Source organism: Theropithecus gelada, chromosome 13 (assembly GCF_003255815.1).
Source record: "Theropithecus gelada isolate Dixy chromosome 13, Tgel_1.0, whole genome shotgun sequence".
Lineage (NCBI taxonomy): Eukaryota > Metazoa > Chordata > Mammalia > Primates > Cercopithecidae > Theropithecus > Theropithecus gelada.
Genome location: NC_037681.1, coordinates 38,674,962 through 38,698,428, shown reverse-complemented (window position 1 = coordinate 38,698,428; position 23,467 = coordinate 38,674,962).

Genomic DNA, 23,467 nt, shown 5'->3' with positions numbered 1-23,467 from the left:
TTTAAATAATAATAGTAATTTTCTCTATGTCTATATGCTTATTCATTTCTATTTGGGTTTTGTTTTCTTTCTTTTAAAAACTTTTTAAGTTTAAAGGTATGAAGCTTTAAGCTTTAAGGTGCTCTCTCTCATGGTAGAAATAAAGACTTTTATCCAGTCCCCTGAAGTTCAATTTGTGATATGTAGAAAGAATATTAACAGTGTTCCTAAGCATCTAATTAATGGAAATAGTCATAAATTCATACAAATATGTCAAATGAAATATATATTTTAAAGCTATTTACATATAATAAAAGTCAGATCTGACCAAAAAGTTTAAACTAAGAAGGTGGTTAAACTACCAATGCTATCTCTAAATAATAACACAGTATGAAATCATAGCTTTTTCTAAGACCCTTTAAGGACATGGTAAAACATTCAGTATTTAACACTAACTGACAAAATATCCAGAGTGGAGGATTTGTTTGTCTGTTTGTTTGTTTGTTTGTTTGAGACAGAGTTTTGCCCTGTTGCCCAGGCCGGAGTGCAATGACGCAATCTCGGCTAACTGCAACCTCTGCCTGCCAGATTCTCCTGCTTCAGCATCCCGAGTAGCTGGGATTACAGGCGGATGTCACCACGCCCAACTAATTTTTTGTATTTTTAGTAGAGATGGGGTTTCATGTTGGCCAGGCTGGTCTCGAACTCCTGACCTCGTGATCCGCCTGCCTGGGCCTCCCAAAGTGCTGGGATTACAGGCATGAGCCACTGTGCCTGGCTTAGGATGGAGTTTTATATATAACATTAATTTTAATTTAATATGTAAAACAAAGTATGGAAGAAAATGTATTCAATAATAATAGTAATTTTCTCTATGTCTATATGCTTACTAATTTCTATTTGGGTTTTGTTTCATTTCTTTTAAACTAGTTTTTCACATTTCACATTTTTAATAATGCATTTCTTTTATAATAAAAAAATTTAACATTTAAAGTAATCTAAGAAGATCTAATAATATGTATCATGTGTGCACACACACACGAGTTAAGTTGGACATTTCACTGTTGCTTTCCATGTGGTACAGAATATGTTTTTTGCAATGTTATAAATTACTGCTCAACAATTTTCTCACCATTAGTTTAATTGTGGTTACAATTGTTTGTGTCTGTAGTAATTCAATATAAATATTTTTACAAAAATTGCAGGAAAATACCCCATAAGAACAGAGGTAGAAATTCTATTAAGATGTTGAATTACGTATGTTTTCTCTATTTAAAAAATCGTATTATATGTTGCCATTGCATTTATAACAAGTCATATTTTATTAGAATAGAAAAATGATAGTATTTTAAAAGGTAAATAGCATTTAACATGAAGATAATGTTTATAATAAATTTTCCATCCTAACAGAATTTAGAATTCAATACCAGAAGTCTAGAATCAAATTAATATAATAAATTATCCTATCTTTATTAATAAGTGTCTAATTAACGAATTCAAATTTTTAATGTTGCTCCAATGTTAAGCACTGTCTCTATGGCAGTTCCAGTAGTACAGAGGATTAGTTTATTAAAAATATGTATAAAATAGCTTGCATTTTTAGGAGTCTCATAGTTCAGAGGAGACAGACAGACAAATTGGAAAATGAGTACCACCTAGTATGATCAAACACAAATATATCCTAACTAAATAGGCAGCAAGAGAGTGCAGGGAAATTTTGAGGGGAGAAGAAGAGCCATTAAATAACTACTTTCAGGGGGCTGAAGTTAGGGTGGGACTGGAAGCTGCTTTTTGTTAAAGCTGCAACTGGTATCAGTGTTTGGGTGGTATTTGTTGGACAGTCATTATTTCCAGAACTAGACCTCAAAATAAAAAAGAGTTTGAAAAACAACAGAATTTTCTCATCTTTCTTAATTCCACTAAGACAGCTAAGCACTTATTTTGAAAGAGATACAGAAACATGAGTCACCTGGAATAAGATCCACAGAGTGGACATACCCTCAATGCCCCTTTGCATTTCATTCTCTGTTCTAATTAAGAAAGAAAGAGAGAAAGAGAGAAAGAGAGAGAGAAAGAGAGAAAGAGAGAGAGAAAAAGAGAGAGAGAAAGAGAGAGAGAAAGAGAAAGAAAGAAAAAAAAGAAAGAAAGAAGGAAGGAAGGAAGGAAGGAAGGAAGGAAGGAAGGAAGGAAGGAAGGAAGGAAGGAAGGAAGGAAGGAAGGGAGAAAGGAAGGAAGGGAGAAAGGAAGGAAAGAAAGAAAGAAAGAAAGAAAAGACCTCAGAATTCTATGATAAGACACATTTAAACAGTGTCAACCTCAGAATACATCAGGAGGAAGCTGTGTCTCTCTTTTCCTAAACTGGAGGAAACTCACAAGACCCATGACTCATCTCAGACAGTGAAAGCTTCCTGGCAAGCACACTTGCATTAGAACATGGGAGTGAGAGATGTTGGGACCCCTTGGCTTCCCTTCCCCTCAGTGACAAGCTATCCTCTTGAACTTATTGCATTCAAAGATGTTCTCTTATCGTTCATAGAAAATTTTTACAACAGCCAAAGAGAAAATGTCCTAGACTCCACATTCATCAATAGTTTGCTTACATGGAAAATCGTATTTTATAAAAGGTGACTCATGTGTTTATGCAAGCATATCTAAGTATTCGTACTGTCCAATGTGGCAGTCAATGATAAATCCTTCGAACAAATGTGTTTTTGCATTTCTACACATGTAACACATAGAGTTGCAACTGAACTAATAATTTACATTTTCAGATGTTTAATCTTTCCTAGCTAATTGAACTTCTTGGGCTGGGACTTGGCTGAAATCTGCAGAGCCAAATTCTCCTACTGCCAAAGCTACTCCCTAGTAGGGTTAGACACTTTTGGAAGTTGCATTACAGTTTCTTCAGGCTTCCAGACAGTTTTGAGAAGGGCTCATAGCTACATTAGACAAGGCAATACATCTTGAAATCGGAATATTTTTTGACTTAAAGTGAAAACATGCATTAAGTCTCTCAAATAATGAACCGAAAATTCTGCTTTAAAAAAGAAGCTTAAAAAAATATTTCTAATTTCGTTGCTTTGAAACGTAATTACCTTTTTTTTTTTCAAAAACAAGCAAATTCCTTTATAGTACCAAGTTACTCACTATGTTCCACAATGACTCATATTAACCATAGAATCAGGAAGAAGCAATGTAGGATAGTGAAGATAGTGAAAAGGTACATATTTTCATATATTTCTACATCAAATTCCGTTTCTACCACTTACCAACTATGTGCTTTTGGGGAAATGTTTTAACCTCTCTGTGCCTCAAGTTCTAAACCAAGAAACCAGAAATTATATTTAGTGAGATAATATGTATAAAGAACTTATTTTAAAGCAAATACTCAATAAACAGTAACTATTTTGACTTATACTGATAGTTTAAAATGTCATGTTTTAAGCTAATTGGGAAGATCTCAGGTACAGAAACCCATTAGGGAATGAGTTGTGTTATAGGGTTCAAACTTTTAAAAAATCATTATTTCAAATATAAATCTTTCTAAAATTGCTTTATATATGTTTGTCCCTTCATTAGAATAATCTCATTCGTTATAATCTAGTATTTTCTTAACAACTTAAAATTTTAGATTCTGCTGTTTTCTAGGCTCTTCTGAGGTTTGCAAGGCATTGCCCTTGCACTAAATAACATTACATTGAAATGTAGCATTGTGTTTGTTTAACATTATTTTTAAAAATTGTTATTAGTGCTAATGAGACCTGAAAGAGCTATTTTTATTCCTAAAGCAGACAATCTTTCTTTGAGAGAATTAAATGGGCATAGGGAAAAAGCCTAGATATTATTGTAAGATGAAATTTAAAAATGTTCTAATTGAAAATATTTTGAGGGGAAACTGTTCTGTATGTAGTGATAGAACAGCTAGAATTTAAAGTTTCCAAAGTTTAAATTACACTCCAATATTTCAATTTAAAGAAAAAGATTATAAGAAAATGGTAATTTCCCTAATTGAGTTACCATATATATTCCTCCAATAGTGACAATATTTTACATTAACGTGTATGTTTATAAACAATACACTAAGTTCTTATTCTATTTAGCGCTATCAACTTTCTATCTGGAAAATATTTTCTCATGTTTTCTATGTAACCATTCCTTAAGATTACATAGAATAATGTACTTAGAGTTTAAGGACAGAGCAAAAAACAACTTTTTGATTTTTCTGTTTTGCTTTTCTAAATTTCTTAGCAAGAAATTTCTTATGATGAGAATCTGACCTAATACAATTATTTCCAAAAGGAGAAATTTTCTCTACATTTTCCAATAATTTAATCAGAGTACATTGGCATATTCACTACTGCAAAAGCCAAGAAATCCTATATGGATTATCTCAGTGCCATAGAAATGAAAAACTAGAAGGTATTTAGAGCATTATTTAGAATGATTTACTTACTCAGTATGATCATATTTTCCAAATTCAAGCTTAGTTAAAAGTAACCTAATTTCAACATTTTACTGAAATACAAAGCCAGATTTTCTCAGTGGCCAAAAGACACGGCCAGCTGGAATTATAGAGCCCATAGAGGACACTTTAATACCATTTGGCCACAGAGATCTTGTTTAGAAAGTTTCCTCATCTATAAAGCTAGCTTTCTCAGGATCTTCCTTCTAACAAAGAAATAGATGAATCTAAGTTAGTATTGAAACATACGTTAGACAAAGAGCATTCCAATCACCCTGAGAAATAGAACTAAATTCACCCCTTCTTCTGGGGAAGACAGAATGTCAGTGTTTGAACTCAGGAAGTTATAGAAGCTTCCAGTGATGTCATGGATTAACTTGCTTTGTGGCTTTGCTTTGAGCCTAAAGCCTTTGCTACTGGCCTAGGAATCAGTCCTGAGCCCCTTTAGCCACCACCTAGCTAAGGACAATTGTGAGTACCTGCATAAGTCAGGGTCCAATCACAAGACAGGAACTATGTAGAAATTTGAACAGAGAAAGTTTAATATAAAAGTTACTAGCTATAACAGAGCACTATAGTAGTAAGGGATTAGCTAATAAGAGGTAAAGAGTGCACTACAGAACACAGGTGTAGAAGAGCTAAGGAGCAACCATTCTCCCCAGGGCTGAAATAGAGAACCCTATCAAGAGTTTCTCACCCATTGCCCCAGGGCTGAAATCCAGACCTTGGTGGAGGTCATGGTATGGATGGCTCGCAGGATGGCAGAAAAGTTCTGCCATGCATACTCATCTATCTTCTAGGGTACTGGGAAAAGGTGGGTTGCCTGAGACACTGTGTCACAAAATCACTTGCTGCTGAGTACTGAGGATAGCGCACAAGTGCTGGGGAAGTTGTCATACTCCAGGAGCCTGGTGCTGGGGAAGCTGTGCACAGCAGGAGCCTGGTGCTGGGCAAGCTGTATGTGCTCCAGGACCCTGATGCTGGGGACGCTGTGCACTGCAAGAGCCTGGTGCTGGGGAAGCTGTGCATACTCAGGAGCCTGTTGCTGGAGAATCCATGCACTGCAGAAGCCAGGCACTAAGGAAGCTGTGTATATTACATGACCTAGGCATGCTGCAGGAGTCTGCCAAGAGAGCACACCAGAACTAGAAAGGACTATTGCTTCCTCCTAGAGGGACTTTTCAGTGTCTCCCACTGACAAAATTTAACATCATGCCAGACAGCAAGGGAAATAATTATTTAAAAGACCTATTTATATTTTTGCAAAACAGATAACAAAGGGTAAATTTGAAGCTGACAGGTAATAAATTGATAACTGACAAAGAACCTCAGAGAAGCAGCACCTTCTGATGTTATGCTGAGAGCCAGGTCACCGTCACTTTGGGTGTGAAATCCTTTCTATATCCTGGTTGAAGCCTCAATAGTTGATGCTCTGAGACTCCCCTCTTCCCCATGTGCCACTGAGTTATTCTTACGTTCCTAGGCTTCTTCTTTCCTCCTTTTACATAAATGCTCGAACCTCTATCAGGAATAAAGTGTCCAATGTCTGCCACTGTAAAACAAAACAAAACAAAACAAAAAAACCCTCTATTCTGTCTAGATTTATTTCAATTGAGGGAGAAACAGTGTACATGTATCATGCTCCTATTATGTGTTAGGCACTCTCAAAGGTACTTCTCTGTCTTGTTTTAATCTTTAAAGAATGTAGGTATTTCAACTCCATTTAATAGAGGTTCATTAACACGGTTCAGGTTAATCAGCTATTAACTATATGCTTAATGTTTTATATGAATTTAATTATCCACTTATAAACTATGTAAGTTTTGTAAAGGTACTTAGACCTTTAATGCCTCAGCTTCCTTGTTTGTATAGTAGAGATAAGGGTAATATTGACCTCATACCATTGTTGCAAGGATTAAATTAGATAATGGTCCAAAGTCCTCAAAACTATGCATTGCACATTATATGAGCTCAATAAACATAAGGAAGTATAGTATTAACGGTGGCAGTGATATAAGTTGCAATAGTATTCAGGCCCAGATCTGTAGAGCTCTGAAGCTCATGATCCTTTTCTCATGCACTACTGCTAACCATTTTTTCCTTTTTCACACAATCCGTTTCTACAGAGTGTGGCTCTAATTCCAGAGGTCTGAAGCACATAAAGGACTTAGTGGATGGATGTTATGAGAAAACTGCTTTAATTCTACTAGGATAAGCATTTCAGAAATAGACATCATAAGAAATTGTCACGTCAACGGAGTCTGTATTCTAATATATTCCTGTTCTCTCCTCTCATCTCCAATACATGCTCCATCTTTAAACCAGCTCTCAGGCTCTCGTTAGGCTGTGGGTCTCATGACTGGTAAGAGCCAAGCTTATGATCTTGGAGACAGAAACAGTGAGATTAGAACCGATAGTAAATAAAAGATGTTCTGAGAAGCCCACTGCCTTTCCAGGAATAATGAGACAGTTCAAACCATTGGCTGCATTTGCCTCCTTCTCTTTCTTACTCTATGCAACAAATAAGTTGAGGTTTCTAGTTTGAAAGTTTATTATTGGCAGAAAGGTTAAGCACAATTCTCAGATCTGCCTTTGGCAGGAATTATCCTGTAATGTCAATATGATCAGCTTTCAAAATGGTTGGTTCCAGTAAATCTTGTTACTATTAAAGCTCTAGGTTCAGTATATCAGTTCATGGAGATGTGTCCTATCTCTGCCACTTAGCAGGTGCCTAGCCAAAGGGGTTACTTAATCACTCTGAGCTCGTTTGTTTATAATATATGAATAATAATAGCAACTACCTTAAAGGGTTTTGTGGACAAAGATTTATAAACTACATTCACAGATATTTGCAACTGTGCCTAGACCGTTGCAAAGTACTCATGATAGAGGCCAGCTAGTTATTTTACAAACTATTTTTCTCCTCTGGAGTATAAATCTAAACTACCATTCCAGTCTTCCTTTATGTGTGGCCAAGGACTGAAAATTCAAAATGGACAGAAGTAATGTATAGCACATCCAGCACTGACTTGTGAAAACCTCTTGTGTGATTTTCCATTCTCTTCCTCCATCTGCTAGCTGGAGATGCTGGATATCCAGCAGAGGACTCCAAGGCCCTGGGATTGGTAGATATACAGATGGAAAGATGCTGGGTTCCGAATCACTGCATGAAGGCTGCCTGCCAAATCCCCACATTGAAAATCATTTGAGTGAGTACATAGAACTCTACTGTATTAAGCTACTTAGGTTTTGGGATTCTTTCTTAGAGCAATAATCAATGACAATCTGGAAAATGTTTAAGAATCAGCACTCTGAAAAATGATTCCTGATTTGTAATGTTTGCCAGTTTCCATGGTGTAAATACTCCCACTATGGCCAATTTCAAGTTACCAATCTGACATTACTGAACGTGGAGTTGCAAAAAGATGTGCATAATTGGTCCTCATGAGCTGATGAGTGCCAACTCCAGGACACCCATTTCCTGACTAATATTGCACTCAATAAATAGCAATACTTGTTGCAGAGTTGTTATATAAGTTAAATTTTAAAATAAATCTTAGGCCTGTAATAGCTGATGTAATACAGGGATTTTTGTACTTACTGAGCAAAAATTGAAGTCTTTGTCTTGTAACCTGAATTCCTGATTCGACTTGTTGCTGTTGTTTTATGTTTGTTTGCTTGTTTTTCCATATAAGTACTAATACCATAAAAGAAAGTGAAAGAAAGAATTCAAATTCTGACCAACATATTCTGGCTCTTCAGAACACATGGAAGGTAGTTTTCTCATATACATTTCTCATGGATATTTCTCCTGAAAATACGCCAAAAATTACCTAACGAGGCAAATCAAATAAATGAAGACTCTAAAGTCTTAAGACAACAAGGAAACAATTAGCCTACACTTTGCTGTCCTTCTGGATTAGCCTTTAGAATTTCTTCTTTTGTTTATCCTTCCTTCTGGAATTAAAAATTGATCAAGGATAAATAAGCTTCATCCATAAGGCATTACATCCTCTCTGTTGGTGCACAGGCCCTGGTCAGGTAGTAGATCTCCTTAAAAATTTATCTTTTCATGGGTTTAACATAGGAAACAATCTGTTTGAATTAATTTTTTAATAAAATATGGTTTTCAAAATGTTCAAATGCTGGTATTGTTATGTTAAATAGAACACTCTCATCTATTTGCACTTTTATGTTGGAAATTACCTGCATTGGTGGACTTTATTTTATTTTTGGGGGAGCCAAAGATCATCTTAAAGAGAAAACTGTATAATTTTTGTTGTATAGTCTTTCAATAAAAATTGCTTGGTATCCAGAAGAGTTTGTGATTTGCCTTGTATTTAAGAAAATAAACAAACTTACAAACACAGCATATTAAAGGGATCTACTCTCTTCCCACCAACATCACATCATTCACACAGGCTGTCGGTGGGTTCTCCAGAAAGGGTGTGTGAATGTTAAGTGAACATCCGGCCTGTTTTGGGATGAGCTGCACTGGGGTTCTTCCCTGCATCTGGGTGTCCACAGGGTCCACAAGTGTTTAGAAGAGGAGAGGATGAGCACATAAAAGAGTGCCTGCAGCAGGCACCATCCCATGTGCAGCCTCAATAATTTCTCATAACAGTCTTATGTGAATGACAGTGTTATTGCTATCTTATAAATGAAAGACTGAGATGAGAAAAAAAATAATACATGCCATGGTCACAGAACTTAAAAGTATTGAGCAGGGATTTCAATGCAATTTTGTTAGATGTAAGGCCCATTCCCTTTATACCATACAACTCTTACATTCTCTAAAGCGAAAAAATCTCAATTAAAAAAAGAATTCCAAAGAAAAGAGATGCAAAATTTCCTGTGGCCAAGCAATTGTGAGAAAAAAAAGTTATATATTTCCATGTAAATGAAAGCATAGTGTGGGTGGAAGTATACTTTAATATGCAAAGAGTTTTTCCTTAATAGGTAATTTAGAGAAACAACAAAACATTTAAATTAAAAAAAAACAAAATTTTCATCAATTTATTTAATTTTAAAACAGATTCTTAGCTTTATAGCATACTCAGGTTTTCTTTAAATAACCAAATCTGTTAGTGTGTTGAAAACACTATTGTTGGCACAACTTTAATTAGTGAAGTTTTACTGAATACCCTTATACGTATGCATCCTTGTGCATAAAATCACTTTATTAATTTGAAGAGTGTAAATTAGAGGCAATTTTAAATGCCATTTATGATCAATTGTAAAAACAAATAAGAAAATGAAAATTCAGAGAGATTAGGGAGGTTTTTCAGTCACATAGTTAGTAAGTATTGGGCTTGGATTAGAAGCCAAATTAATCCAATACCAGAGCCCTTTAGCTTTACCATAGTGCTTTTCCCAAACACAACAGCATCATCATTATTTTTATAATATTCTCAATGGTAGAACAAGAGTATCGCCATCTTAACGAGACTGCAACATCTTAAAGTATCAAGTTTCCACTTCTCAGAACTGTTTGTTGACATTTGGCCAAACTGCAAATGTCAACCCTGACCACAGTTTCAACAGAGCATAAGGGCCCTAACTGTAACAGAACAGCCAGCACTTTCCCAACCCCTCCCTAACAGAATCTTGCTTCAAAGCACACTTCTCCACCTGGCCCTTTAAAAAAGCCTCAGGCTGTAAGAAAAGTTTGCTCCTGACCCTGCCAGTCAGAAGCCCTTCTCAGGTTTACTCTCAATAAACCTGTCTCAACTGTAGAGCTGCCTTCTTGCCTCTTCTTTCCTTAATCTTTCTATTCCAACACTCAACATACATATTTCTACTGCCCCATTTTACTAATGGTGCCAGCAGTAAATACTCTGTCTTCATGCTCTGGCTGAAGCCAATTTCCTCAAAGCACCCCGTTTCTACCACTCTTCACCAAGGCCCATCTTTTCTTTACATCCTGCCTCCTTCCTTGAATACATTAAACTATACGTAACTCTTATCTCTGGACTGCCTTGGTTTTATTTTACCCAAAATTTAATTTTTGATTCAAATTATTGCTTATATTAGTCATTATTCTATCTTTTTCCATTTTGTATTCTTAATGTGGATTATATATTTAAATGTGTGCAGGACTGGACACTGTATGAAATGTCCTACATCTTCTACTAGGAAGCATATAACACAGGGGGAGCCAAGAGGGACTGTATTTACTCAGGTGCTCAATAAAAAAATGTTGAATGAATATTATCTAATTATTGGTGAATATTCTGGGTTGTGAAATCATCAAGGGCACAACAGTCAATGCATACAGCATTAATTTAGTCACTGGTTCATAACAATAATTGAATTCCAGTGATGTGCCAGCCAATAAGCACAGATGCTGCTATATATAAGTCATAAGAAGATTGGAGAATTCCAAGCAGTTTTCCAAGCTAGGCAAAACACAATGCAGGCCTGAACTAAGGCAGTAGGCAGAAGGGTAGAGAAGAAAGCAGAAACATGAAGAATTTCCTAGGCCTAATGACTGATCAGATAGTCAGAGTACAGGGCAGAAAACCGCTTAGGAAAACCCCTAAGTTTGCAATCTGGGTCTCTAGACTAAACTAAACTGATGATGAAGTACAGGTAAAAAGCAGGACTAAGGGGATTGACCATTAGTTTAATTTAGGAAATACTGAGGATAGGACCCAAGGAATATCCAGATAGACTTAGATAGGCTTGATGCTTGTAGAGTTGAACTTCTTTGGAGTGGCAAGCCTGAAATAAGGGTTTGAAGTCATACAGTTAGCAGTTAAAACTGTACAGGTGGATTAGATTGTGCAGAGCAATTATGAAGGACCAAAGAAAAGTGAGTCTGGTAAGGGACCCAAGAGAACACCAATATTTAAAGAACAGGTAAAGAAAGAATTGTCAGAGAAAGAAACTAAGTAGGAACTTGAAAAACAAACAGTGGCAGCAGGAAAAAGATGTCTTCCTCGACATTCATCTTTTTTATTCCATTCACTGGATGTTTAAAATTGTTTGCATTCTTCTCAACAGGGACACTACATTTGTACACCTCTAGGGGGTGCCATTTACATAGAACGCAATGTAAACGGCCCCTTCAAGGAGTTGGGCAGCTCTATGATGGTGTATTTCCCCCAACCCCTTTACCATTCGACTTCATGCTCATGAACAAGCATTTGTTTTAATTTATAGAAATTAAGAACAAGCTTTCTGCTCCCACTTCCCTCCCACTATCACCTCAAACTCTTCAGCCACTTTAAAGAGGTTTCTTTAGGTCCTCTGCATATCATGGAAGCCAACTACTCTATTAATGCTTTCCTGATGATGCAGCCCAGTTCTGCATACAGTTTGTACAGAAATGCTATATTTATGGAAACAGTTGAAAAATGAAATGTCAATATACCCCTAACAGTCATTTCAACAAAGGTGCTTTGTCAGTTCATTTGGGACTTGCCATGATTGTGGTGTATTTCTTCTACTGTAATGATAAAATGTTCAAAAGTATCATCAGATAGAGAACTCTGTACGTGCTCTATATGAAAAGATGTTCCCTTAAAGATGCTGCTCTTAATGCGCAGTGTAAAATGCTTGCAGCTTTTATTATGTCTTAGATGGGAAACATGTTTTACTGCATACCAGAGTAGCAGACGTCAACTCACTTTTCAAATTGAGAACAGCTTTTCATTTTGTTCTGTTCAACAATTTCTGGGTCCTAATTCAACCCTTCCCTCCCTCCATCCTAACTCCCACTACCATGAATTTGTACTAGCAAAACAATGTCACAAGCTGCTTCTTCTAACAGCAAGGACAGTATGTGCGAGGTGACAGGAGGAAGATTTTGGAGACAGGAATCTACCATGCTCTCTCTCCTTTTATATACTAAGAATAAAAAAGGGGAACTGGAAGGTGAAATATTTATTACCTCAACATTGCTGATTGAACACAATCCACAGGAAACCCAGATGTCCAGAGAAGTAGATCAGAGAGGGAATATCATGGGTCTGTAGAGCCAAATTTTGATTTCTAGCCTCCTGTGTAAGTAAAAAAAACCGGCCATCTGTGAGGCTATTAAAACCCAATATGGGAGCATCTCTCACAATCCTCTTCCAAGTGCTACTTCCTTATTTTCTGATGACTAGTAAAACAAGTTTATTCCTTATAAAATTTAAATATCACTGAAAGTTTCAATTTGATTTCAGACGGTAAGTAACTTACATAAAATTTTGATGTATTAAAAGAAATTGGTGAGTTTGTACTTCTTAGAGAAAAAAATTCAGATCTCATTTCATTTTATAACTGAACGCAAACTTTGAACCAAATACTATTAATATATCTTAAACACAAAGTTGATTGAGACTAAACGGGGTATAACACAGACATTCTCTTTATAAACATTCTCTGCTGGGGGAAGAAATTGTTAGTTTTGTTTTCAAAGAAAAGAGAGCCCACACTCTAAATGTAATCCTCAAAATTAGGAGACCTGAGTTCTAATCCCAATCCCAAATCTGGATGAGTCTGTAACTTTCTGTAACCCATGCAATTCCCCAAATGCAAAATAGGAAAGATATATTAAGTTTGCTCCAAAGAGCTATTACAAGCAGAGGTGAAGTAATTGGTGTGAATGTACATTGGCTTCCTCAAAGAACGCTGAAGAAATGCAAGACAATGATTTTTTTTTTTTTTTGCAACAATGGATAATTATTTTCCTTCAGTTTTTTTAGATAGCCAAGTTAAAAGTCAGTGATGCCCATTTAAGAAGCAAAATCACAGAAACATGCAGGAAAATTTGGAATCAATTTATTTAAAGACATGTTCTTTGCAGCTGTTATTCATTAGGATACTTTTATTGACGTGTCCAGAAATCTTTCCTAGTAGCTTAGGCACGCGGGGGCTTTGAGTCCTATGAAGTATAGCAAATTGCAGATGAATTGGTCCAGAAGTGTAGGTTTGCTTTAAAAAAAATGCTTTGTAAAGTAGACTATTCTCAAGGGAGTGATTGATTGGGGGGAGGGAAGTATGTACTGACACTTAAAAGATCCTTGACCTTCTGGAATGCACATCTAAACTTCTGCAACAGTAGCCCAAAAGGACTGAAATTCAGTGTTCAAAAACCACTTTTAATAAAGCCAGGTTTCTCCAAGGATCCCAAACCAAATGATCCAGGGATAATTAGTTTATAATAAGGCAATTTTTTTTTAAGAAACCTGTTTTGGTTTGTTTTGTTTTTTGTGTTTTTTTGTTTGTTTTTGTTTTGTTTTTTTGAGCAGGCTTTGTTGTGGTGCATCACAAATTTTTTGGGTCTGAGGAAGTACAGGAGTTTGCCAGGTGAACTTGGAAAAAGATTCAGAAGGAAAAAGAGTAATTTATTAGATGGACGAGCAAATTCAAAGACATGAAGGTTTTGAACACAGAGCTAGTTTGGAAGAATCATAAGCATTAATTAATTAATTAATTTGCTAACTTATTCTTTATTCTTCATGCATATTTTGAGCTCCTACTACATGCTGGGTACCATACCAGGTAATTGAGACAATACATAACTGGCATCAAGCAATAGTTAATACAGCGGAAGAGATGGACATACAAATAATTTGAATATAGTAGGTTAAGATTTAGACAGAGAAAAGAATGAGTCCTTTTCTCAGTGGTGGAAAAAAGAGAAAGGAGAGGGGAAAGGGGTTGGTATCAGCAAGGAAAGTCTTCCCAGGAAAATGCAGCATCTGAACTGTGTCCTGAAGAACAAAGAAAATGTAGCTATGTGGAAACTGGGAAGACAGGGTCTCCCAGGTAGAGGATCAATATGAAGAAATGAACCAAAGCTAGCAAAAATTGGTGGGATGTAAAGATTACAAGTAGTCCTGGTTGGAGGTTGGATTATGTGGGAAGGGGTGATGGTGGGGGCAGTAGATGAGAGAAGAGGTGTGAAGATAAAGTAAATAGAAGAGACAGATGGGAAGAGATGAAATCCCACAAAGGGCCCTGAGTGTCATGCTCAGTTAAAGAATTAGGGTTTGAAATTGTATTGGAAGGTCTTTGGCAGGGGAGTATGTTGATTGAATTAGCTTTCAGGAAAGTCTCTCCCTAAAGGGTGGGGTAAGAATATCAGTGGGGAAGACCAGGGAAGGTTGGTGCTGAGCCTCTACATATGGGCTACAAAGTTAGTAGAAAGTTAGTGGGGCCCAAGCATCCATAGGATTTGGAGCTTAGCAGTATTTTCCTCTGGACCCTTCCACTGACTTTCCTTGAGCTCATTATGATTATAGCACACACATTGCCTGTTCATTTAAGTTGAGCTCCTTGAAAGGAGGAACTGTGCCATAGTGGCTGCTTTGTTTCTGGAGCTTAGAGTCTTCAAGAGTAATTAGCAATAGGAGAAGCAGAAGTTACAGGAGGAATAGAGGAAGGCTGTGCACATAATAGGTGTTTGGAAACGCCTGCTGAAGTGAATTGATAACTCTCTCTGGCATTCGCACTTGATAATGAGGCTTCAGAAAAGCCTTGACAAGATCTGGCTGTTATTTGATCCTGCTGAAGTGAAGGTAACATCTACTTTTCTGGATCGTGATTGGATAATTAGATGTAATATATGAAAAGGACAAGGCAGGTTTTTAGATCCTGAATATGTTGTTGATTTTACTTGTAAATAAACAATGAGAAGAGATGATCAATCCCTTTAGTCTCTCAGTTTCTGAAATGGGCTCTCCTCGACTCTCTTCCTCTACTAGCCCTGCTTTCCCATCTACTTCTCCACAGGTAATGACTTGTTTCCAGATTTACTAAAATATGAAAGTTATTACAGCAGAACTCATTTATCTTCCCACAAGCCAAACCACCCAACCTCCTGTATCAATGCCCATACTCCCTGTCTTCATCCCGTCACCTGGGAAGAAGTGTGCTTGTCTCTGTCTGAGGGCAACACCCTGACTTGTGTACTGGATCTCATCTCCATTGAATACTTGAGAGTCCTATAATTAATCTCTTTCCTGCACCATCAGCTTTTCTTTCTCTATAGCATCATTTACATCATCCCACAGTCATACTATAATATCTCCATCTTCAAAAACAAAACAAAACTGTCTTTTTTCTTCAAATCCCCATGGAGCTAACACCTCATATCTGCTGTCGTTCTTGAAAGTTTTCTTAACTTCTCTCTCCTCATTCCCTCTCACCTCACTTTCTGTCCTTTGTTTCTTCTAACTGGGATCCTGTCTTGCCATACCACTGAAGTTGCATTTTTCCATCACCAATGCCCTCTGAGCTGTCAAATCCAACAGCTTCTTTAGTTTTTGCCTTGACCTCTCAGAAACATTCAGAATAAATAAATTTTTGAAACTCTTTCCTGTTCTTCCATAAAGCCACTCTTTGCTGATTTTGCCCCCACCCCATACCTTGCTCCTTGTCAGTGACCTTTGCTGAAATATTCTCCTCTACCAAATCTTTAAATGAAAGAATACCCAACGCTAACCGACTGGTTCTCTTCTCTATTTGAGTTCTGTTGATTATATCCAGCCTATAGCATCCAGTCAACAGTTTGCAAAACTATCCCTTTGCTGATGGCTTCTACGCTTACCTCTCCAGCAATGAAATCTCTCAATTTCCTACTTGACTTTTGTACTTAAAGGTGGAATGGGTATCTCAAAATTTGCATGTTAAAAAAGAAAGAACTCTTTATTCATTCTTTTAAACCCAATCCTTATTATCTCAGTAAATGACTCCTCCATATCTAGTTGGTATCCTTGACCATTCTTCTACTCATCTCTGCAAACATTCCATGAGCAGGTTCCATATTTGTTCATTTTTTTCTCCATCCAAAGATGCCATTCTTGGTCATGTCCCTCCATCTCTCTCCTGGACCACTGTAATAACCTCCTAAATAGCATCCCCAACTACTCCCACTCCCTCATAATCCATACTCTATACAATTCCAAGAGTGTTATTTTCAAAACTTAAATAAGCTTGTCTGTCCCAACTGTAAAGTTCTTTAGAGACATTCAATAGCACTTAGGATCAATCTTGTAGCCTGATGTAAATATCTTACTTCATCTGGCCCTGGACCAACTTCTTTCCTCCTTTAGGACTATTTGCAACCTTACCTCATACTCTAAGTCTCTTTCATTTCATGAAACACAAAAAGCTCAGTGTTCCTGGTGCTTTTTCTGCATGCCTGGACCTTGACAAGGCTACCTCTTAGCCTAGATGTCACTCAGAGATAGCCCATTGTGTTGATCACACCATCCTCTAATAATTCTCTACATGGCAGCCTCATGTTATTTGCCTGTATTTATGTTTATCTGACCACCCAACTCTCACCTAGGTTTTTTGTCCATCCTTTTACAATTATGTATCTTCAACACATAGAACAGTTCTAAGCACATAGTGGGGACTCAGAAATAAGTATTGAATGAGTCAACTGAGTTTCTTAGGGTGCTAGAATGGACCTCTGAGATCAACTCAGCCCCATAACCTCATTTTACAAATGAGGAAACTGAGGCCTAAAGAGGAATAGTTGTTTACTCAGAATAACTTGTGGGCAATATGAAGGCTCTTTCCGGTTGATGCCATTAGAATCCTCTTTATTTGAAATAATACCAGAGCTCTGTATGTAAAATAATACACATAAACCCTATTCCATTTTCTGTGAAAATGCCTCATGGGACATGTCAGGTCTACATCCTGGTCTCAGCAATGAACTCTGATGGGAGGCATGTCTCCTAATAGGTAATCTCTAAAATTCCAAAAAGGCCTAAACAATAAAAAGCCAGGCTTCTGGAAGCCCTGGGAAACTGTAGGTCTCAAAATGGGTAGATTCCACATTTATGTCAAGAGAGGACAAATGCTGAACTTCGTCAGAGTGATCGAAAACACATGTGTTGTCTTGCTTCATGTCCCAGGGAAGTTGTCTGTCTACGACTGAGCTTTTAGTTTCCATTTCTTCCACCTTAAAAGACCAAACATGTGCCAACCTGGCTGCATCCCAGACATTTGAGCAATATAAGGCTGGAGAGTTAGGGTCAAAAAGAAAAGCCTTGAATGTCAATAGAAGGTGTTTGGCATTTTGAATTTCTTTTCTGTGAAGTCAGCAGTCTGCCATTTAAAAATTAAAGCAGAAGAGATGTGATCGGGTCTATATTTCAAAAGGATTACTCTGGCTATATTTGTGGAGGATGGATTGGAGGAAGGTAAGACTGACAATGAGGGGGCCAACTAGAAAGTAATTATACTGATCTAAGCAAGAGATAAGAGGGTGTGAAGGGAGAAATGGCAGTAGAAATAGAGGTAAGTGGATAGATTTGAGGTATAACCATACTCAGTACATCTGATTAATAGGACTTGATAATTTTTTCCTTGTTTCCAGATGCAGCCATGAATTAATTTCAGGCCAGTGAAAAGAAAGCAGAAGCAATGTGTGTAACTTTCAAATAATCTTCTGAAGGATTTCTATCCTAGGTTCTCTAGCCCTTTCTACTATCTACAATTTTGTAGCAGCTAGGGCAATCTTAGAAGGCACATTTACAGAATGGCAATGCCTCCTGTTTATTTTCAGGTTTTTACATGAAAAGGAAACATCCTTCTCTCTTATTTAAATCTCTGTAGTTTTAGATTTTCTTATAACTTTTTCTTAAAATTTTGTGTTCCTTATCTGTACCCTAACTTATCCTCTCACCCATCCAACCCAGGCATAGGAGAAAGAGCATCTGCAAATCCTGAAGGGACAGTGGTAAGAGAGGTTCCTGCAAGAGCCTTAAAGAGCCAATAAACATAGGAACCAGCAATTAAAGGCCTTCCATGAAAACCTTGTTTTATAATTTCTTCAAGGAAAATTGGAGAGGATGTTGTGAATTTTTGAAAACTTAATAACATTCATATCCTTTGCTACACTTACATTATTTAAGCCCAAATAATAAACCAGAGTTGTACACAAAGAGTACATAAAAGGGCATTACACTGTTGTTTTTATTAGCAAAAAATCTGAAATCAACATATACACCTAACAACGTGCAATGACATGATTAAATAAATGTGATCTATTTTTAAAGTGCGATACTCAGCACTCATTAGAATCATAACTCAGAAGAATATACAGGACTGTATTAGTCCATTCTCACATTGCTAGAAGGAACTACCTGAGACTGGGTAATTTATAAAGAAAAGAGGTTTAGGCAGGAGAATGGCGTGAACCCGGGAGGCGGAGCTTGCAGTGAGCCGAGATCGTGCCACTGCACTCCAGCCTGGGCGACAGAGCGAGACTCCATCTCAAAAAAAAAAAAAAAAAAAAAGAAAAGAGGTTTAATTGACTCACAGTTACACAGGCTCTACAGGAAGCATGGTTGAGGGGGGCCTCAGGAAACTTACAATCATGGCAGAAGGCGAAGAGGAAGCAGACAAGTCTTATGTGGCTGGAGAAGGAGGAATAGGGTGAAGAGGAAGGTGTTACACACTTTTAAACAACCATGTCTCATGAGAACTCTCTCATTATCATGAGAACAGCCTGCAGGGTAGGGCTCTTAGCCAGAGTCTCTAGGAATCAATGTAATGGTACAATCACCACATTAAATAAATAAATCATCATTAACCATGATTCTTAGGGGATGGTTTGCATTCTAGAAAACTAATTTACTTTCTTCATTCACTCAGTAAATGTGTTTGGAAGGCCAGCTACATACCAGGCATGTTATAAGTGAGACAGAACAGTGATAAAAATGGCCAAAACCTCTGCCCTCATGGAGCTCACATTCTTGGGGTCTGGAGCAGACAACAGAAAGGTGAACACATAAAATATTCAGAATATAACAAAGTGATTAGTGCTATGGAGAAAAATGGAGGAGGGCAGATCAGGAAGGGAGCTAAGAAATGCCATGTTGGGAGGCAGGAGTTAGGAGTATAGGAGGGCTGTGTTACTTAAATAGCATGGTCATAGAAGGTCTCAGTGATAAGGTGATAATTACACAGAGATCTGGAAGAGGCAATTCTTATTGGAACCTCAGTTTTTTAAAAAATTTCTTTTAGGCGTCCAGGTGTTACAGAAAACAAGGTATTACTCATATGATACTAATTTGCAATTTTATTAGTTTGCTGAGGACTATATGCATTCTCTGATAGTTTCCCCATCTTCGCATAAGGGTTTGGACTAGATGATGTCTGAGGACACTTCTGGCCCTTAAAGTTTCCGGTTTAAGCACTGGGGGGGAGAGGGGGGATCATTCTGTGTTCCAACTATTAGACTCATACATTCATCCAACAAACATTAACCGAGAGCCAAATGTGTGCTGGGCTTGTAGACAGTACCGTTAACAAGGTTAGGATGCTGATTCCACCTTCCAGAAGCTCCCAATGGAATGAGGCAAACATGTTCATTGTGACTTGGAGGCTGTGCCTGCATTTCTCTGCTGCTGGCTGAAAAGCGAAGACTCTCTGCCCTGCGCTCCTCCAGCCATTCTGCACACTCATCCTAGGGAAGTCCAGGACCATCCATCACCCAGAGGCTAGGGCTGGGCACCACAGCCTCCCCAGGGCCCAGCCTCTCCCTTCAAGAGAAATGTTTCCTGGACAGGGGAACTGTCTCCGAGGCTGATGATGATGATGGATGGGCCAAGGAAAGCATTTTTTATCCTCAAGCAGTACACGTGTGCATTTTCACTCTGGGGCCAGGTTCTGACTGGGATGCCTGCAGTTCTATGTTTTCTTAGCTGTTGTCACCTTCCCTCTTTCCTGACAAATGGACCCATTTCACAGCCTTAGTGACTCATGACTGCTTTAGGAAGTCTAGATTAACCTAGTGTGGCATAGGAGGAAAATGAAGACAATTATTTTTAACTTGACATCTTAAACCTCCATCTTCATCTTACCATGCCCCTGTGGAAAAAAAACCTACAATGATTCTTTCTTGTGCTTGGGATATGATCTAATATTCACTTCCGTCTGGCTTAGACAATTCCAGCCTTCTCTCCCACATGCAGGCAGAACTCTCTCTCCCAAACATGCCATGGATTTTCCTACCTTCACACCATATTCAAATGGTTTATTCCTACCAACGCCTTGCCCAACTATGAGACCTTCTCTGGGAAGCAATTTCTGACTGCCCCGGGCCACTGTGATGTGTCCTTTGAGGGGTCACCCTGCACCAGCTGCACAAAGCCTGGGGTGCAGAGTGCTTTTGTTCATAGATGAAAGTCTTAAATTGTCTGTGACTTCTAGGGGCAGAGGAACTGTATCCTATCCATCCCCTCCCGGCCAACCACACCAGGCTGGGTGCCCAGCACATGGAAGTTGTTGTATAAAATTTCATTAGCTGATTGATTCTTTCAGTGGTTCTCTCTAATTCCATCAGCAAGCTGGCAGAGGACCAGATTTCATAGTTTAAGCCTTGATCACCCTAAGATGAGACTATGTTTTACCAGCCCAAGAACGTGATATAGGAACACCTATGTCTGAACTCCTAGGTCAATGCTGATCAATGACTTCCTGAATCAGGCATTTCTGATGCAGAAAGTGCAACTTTCTAAACCAAAAACATTTCAAATTTCTGGTTTTGCCAACAATTCCATTTTGCCTGTATAGATCTGCCTTAAATAATAAATGGGTCTTTTTTATGTCTGTAACTCCGCAAGCACTGTTAAAACAAAACAAAACAAAAATTGTACTTATAACTATATAATTTTTAAAAAGTTAAAGAATTTTCAGCATTTCTTCACAACAGTGGCTTTCAAACTCCAGGGTGAATCTGAATCACCTGGAGGACTTGTGAAAGCATTGGTGTTCATCCCCCACTCCAGTTTTGGACTCAGTATTTCTCAGATGGGGCCTGATAATTCGTATTTCTAATGAGTCTCCAGGCAATAAGGATGCTGCTGCTTACACTTTGAAAATCTCTGCCCTATCCTAACACTTTTACTTTATTTTTCCCAAGTATTTGTCTGCATGTTATCGTTTTCCGAAGTTATTATCCTAGTATATGAAATTTGTGCATTTTAATTATTTTTCTGAATTATAAAGAGTCTACTCCCTATCACCAAATAAAAGGACCTGTTAGAGTTTGGGGATAAGATGTCCTAAGAGGCACAATAACAATTACTTAACTCTTCTACAAGGTGGAGCATTATTAAGAAGATTTTTTTTTTTTAACTTTTAGGTTCAGGGACGGGTACATGTGCAGGTTTTGTTATATAGGTAAACTTGTGTCATAGAGGTTTGATGTACAGATTATTTTGTCACCCAAACACTAAGCCTAGTATCTAATAGTTATTTTTCTTCTACTCCTTTCTCTCCTCCCACCCTTCATCTTCTGGTAGGCACCAGTGTCTGTTGTTCCCCTCTATGTGTCCATGTGTCCTCATCATTTAGCTCCCACTTATGAGAACATGCAGTATTTGGTTTTCTGTTCTTGCATTAGTTTGCTAAGAATAACGGCCTCTAGCTCCATCCATGTTTCTGCAAAGGACATGATCTCATTCTTTTTTTATGACTGCATCGTATTCCATAGTGTATATGAACAATACTTGCTTTATCCAATCTGTCATTGATGGGTATTTAGGTTGATCCCACATCTTTGCTATTGTGAATAGTGCTGCAATGAACTTATGCATGAATGCATCTTTATAGTAGAATGGTTTATATTCCTCCGGGTATATACCCAGTAATGAGAATGCTGAGTTGAATGGTAGTTCTGTTTTTAGCTCTTTAAGGAATAAAAACACTGCTTTCCACAATGGTTGAACTAATTTACACTTCCACCAACAGTGTATAAGTGTTCTCTTTTCTCCACAGCCTCTCCAGCATCTGTTATTTTTTTTTGACTTTTTAATAATAATCATTCTGAATGATGTGAGATGATATCTCATTGTGGTTTTGATTTGCATTTCTCTAATGATTAGTGATGCTGAGCTTTTATTCATATGACTTTTGGTCACATGTATGTCTTCTTTTGAGAAGTTTCTGTTCATGTCCTTTGCCCACTTTTTAATGGGGTTATTTCCCTTGTAAATTTCTTTGATTTTCTTATAGATGCTGGATACTAGACCTTTGTCAGATGCACAGTTTGTGAAAATTTTCTCCCATTCTGTAGGTTTTCTGTTTACTCTTTTGTTAGCTTCTTTTGCTGTGCAGAAACTCTTTAGTTTAATTAGATCTCTATTTGTCAATTTTTGCTTTATTGCAATTGCTTTTGGCATCTTCGCCATAAAATCTTTGCTAGGTCCTATGTCCAGAATGATATTGCCTAGTCTTCCAGGGCTGTTGTAGCTTTTGGTTTTACATTTAATTCTTTAATCCTTCTTGAGTTGATGTTGCATATGATGTAAGGAAGAGGTCCAGTTTCAATCTTCTGCACGTGGCTAGCCAGTTAACCCAGCACCATTTATTAAATAGGGAGTCCTTTCGCCATTGTTTTTGTCAGTTTCATCTAAGATCAGATTATTGTAGTTGTGTGGCTTTATTTTTGGGATCTCTATTCTGTTCCATTGGTTTATGTGTTTGTTTTTGTACCAGTACCATGCTGCTTTGGGTACTATAGCCCTGTAGTATAGTTTGAAATTGGGTAACATAATGCCTCCTGCTTTGTTCTTTTTGCTTAGGATTGCCTGGGTTATTTGGGCTCTTTTTGTTTCATATGACTTTTGAAGTAGTTTTTTCCTAATTCTGTGAAGAATATCATGGTAGTTGGATAGGAATAGCATTTAATCTATAAGTTGCTTTGGGCAGTATGACCATTTTAACGATATTGATTCGTCCTATCTATAAGCATGGAATGTTTTTCCATTTGTGTTTGTGTCATCTCTGATTTCTTTGAGCAGTGGTTTGTAATTCTCATTGTAGAGATCTTTTACCTCCCTAGTTAGCTGTGTTCTTATTATTTTTGTGGAAATCGTGAATGGGTTTGTGTTCCTAATTTGGCTCTCAGCTTGGCAGTTGTTGGTATATAAAAATGGTGGTGACTTTTGTATGTTGATTTTGTATCCTGAAACCTTGCTGAAGTTGTTTATCAGCTTAAGGAGCTTTGGAGCTGAGGCTGTAATATTTTCTAGATACAGAACCATGTTATCTACAAACAGAGACAGT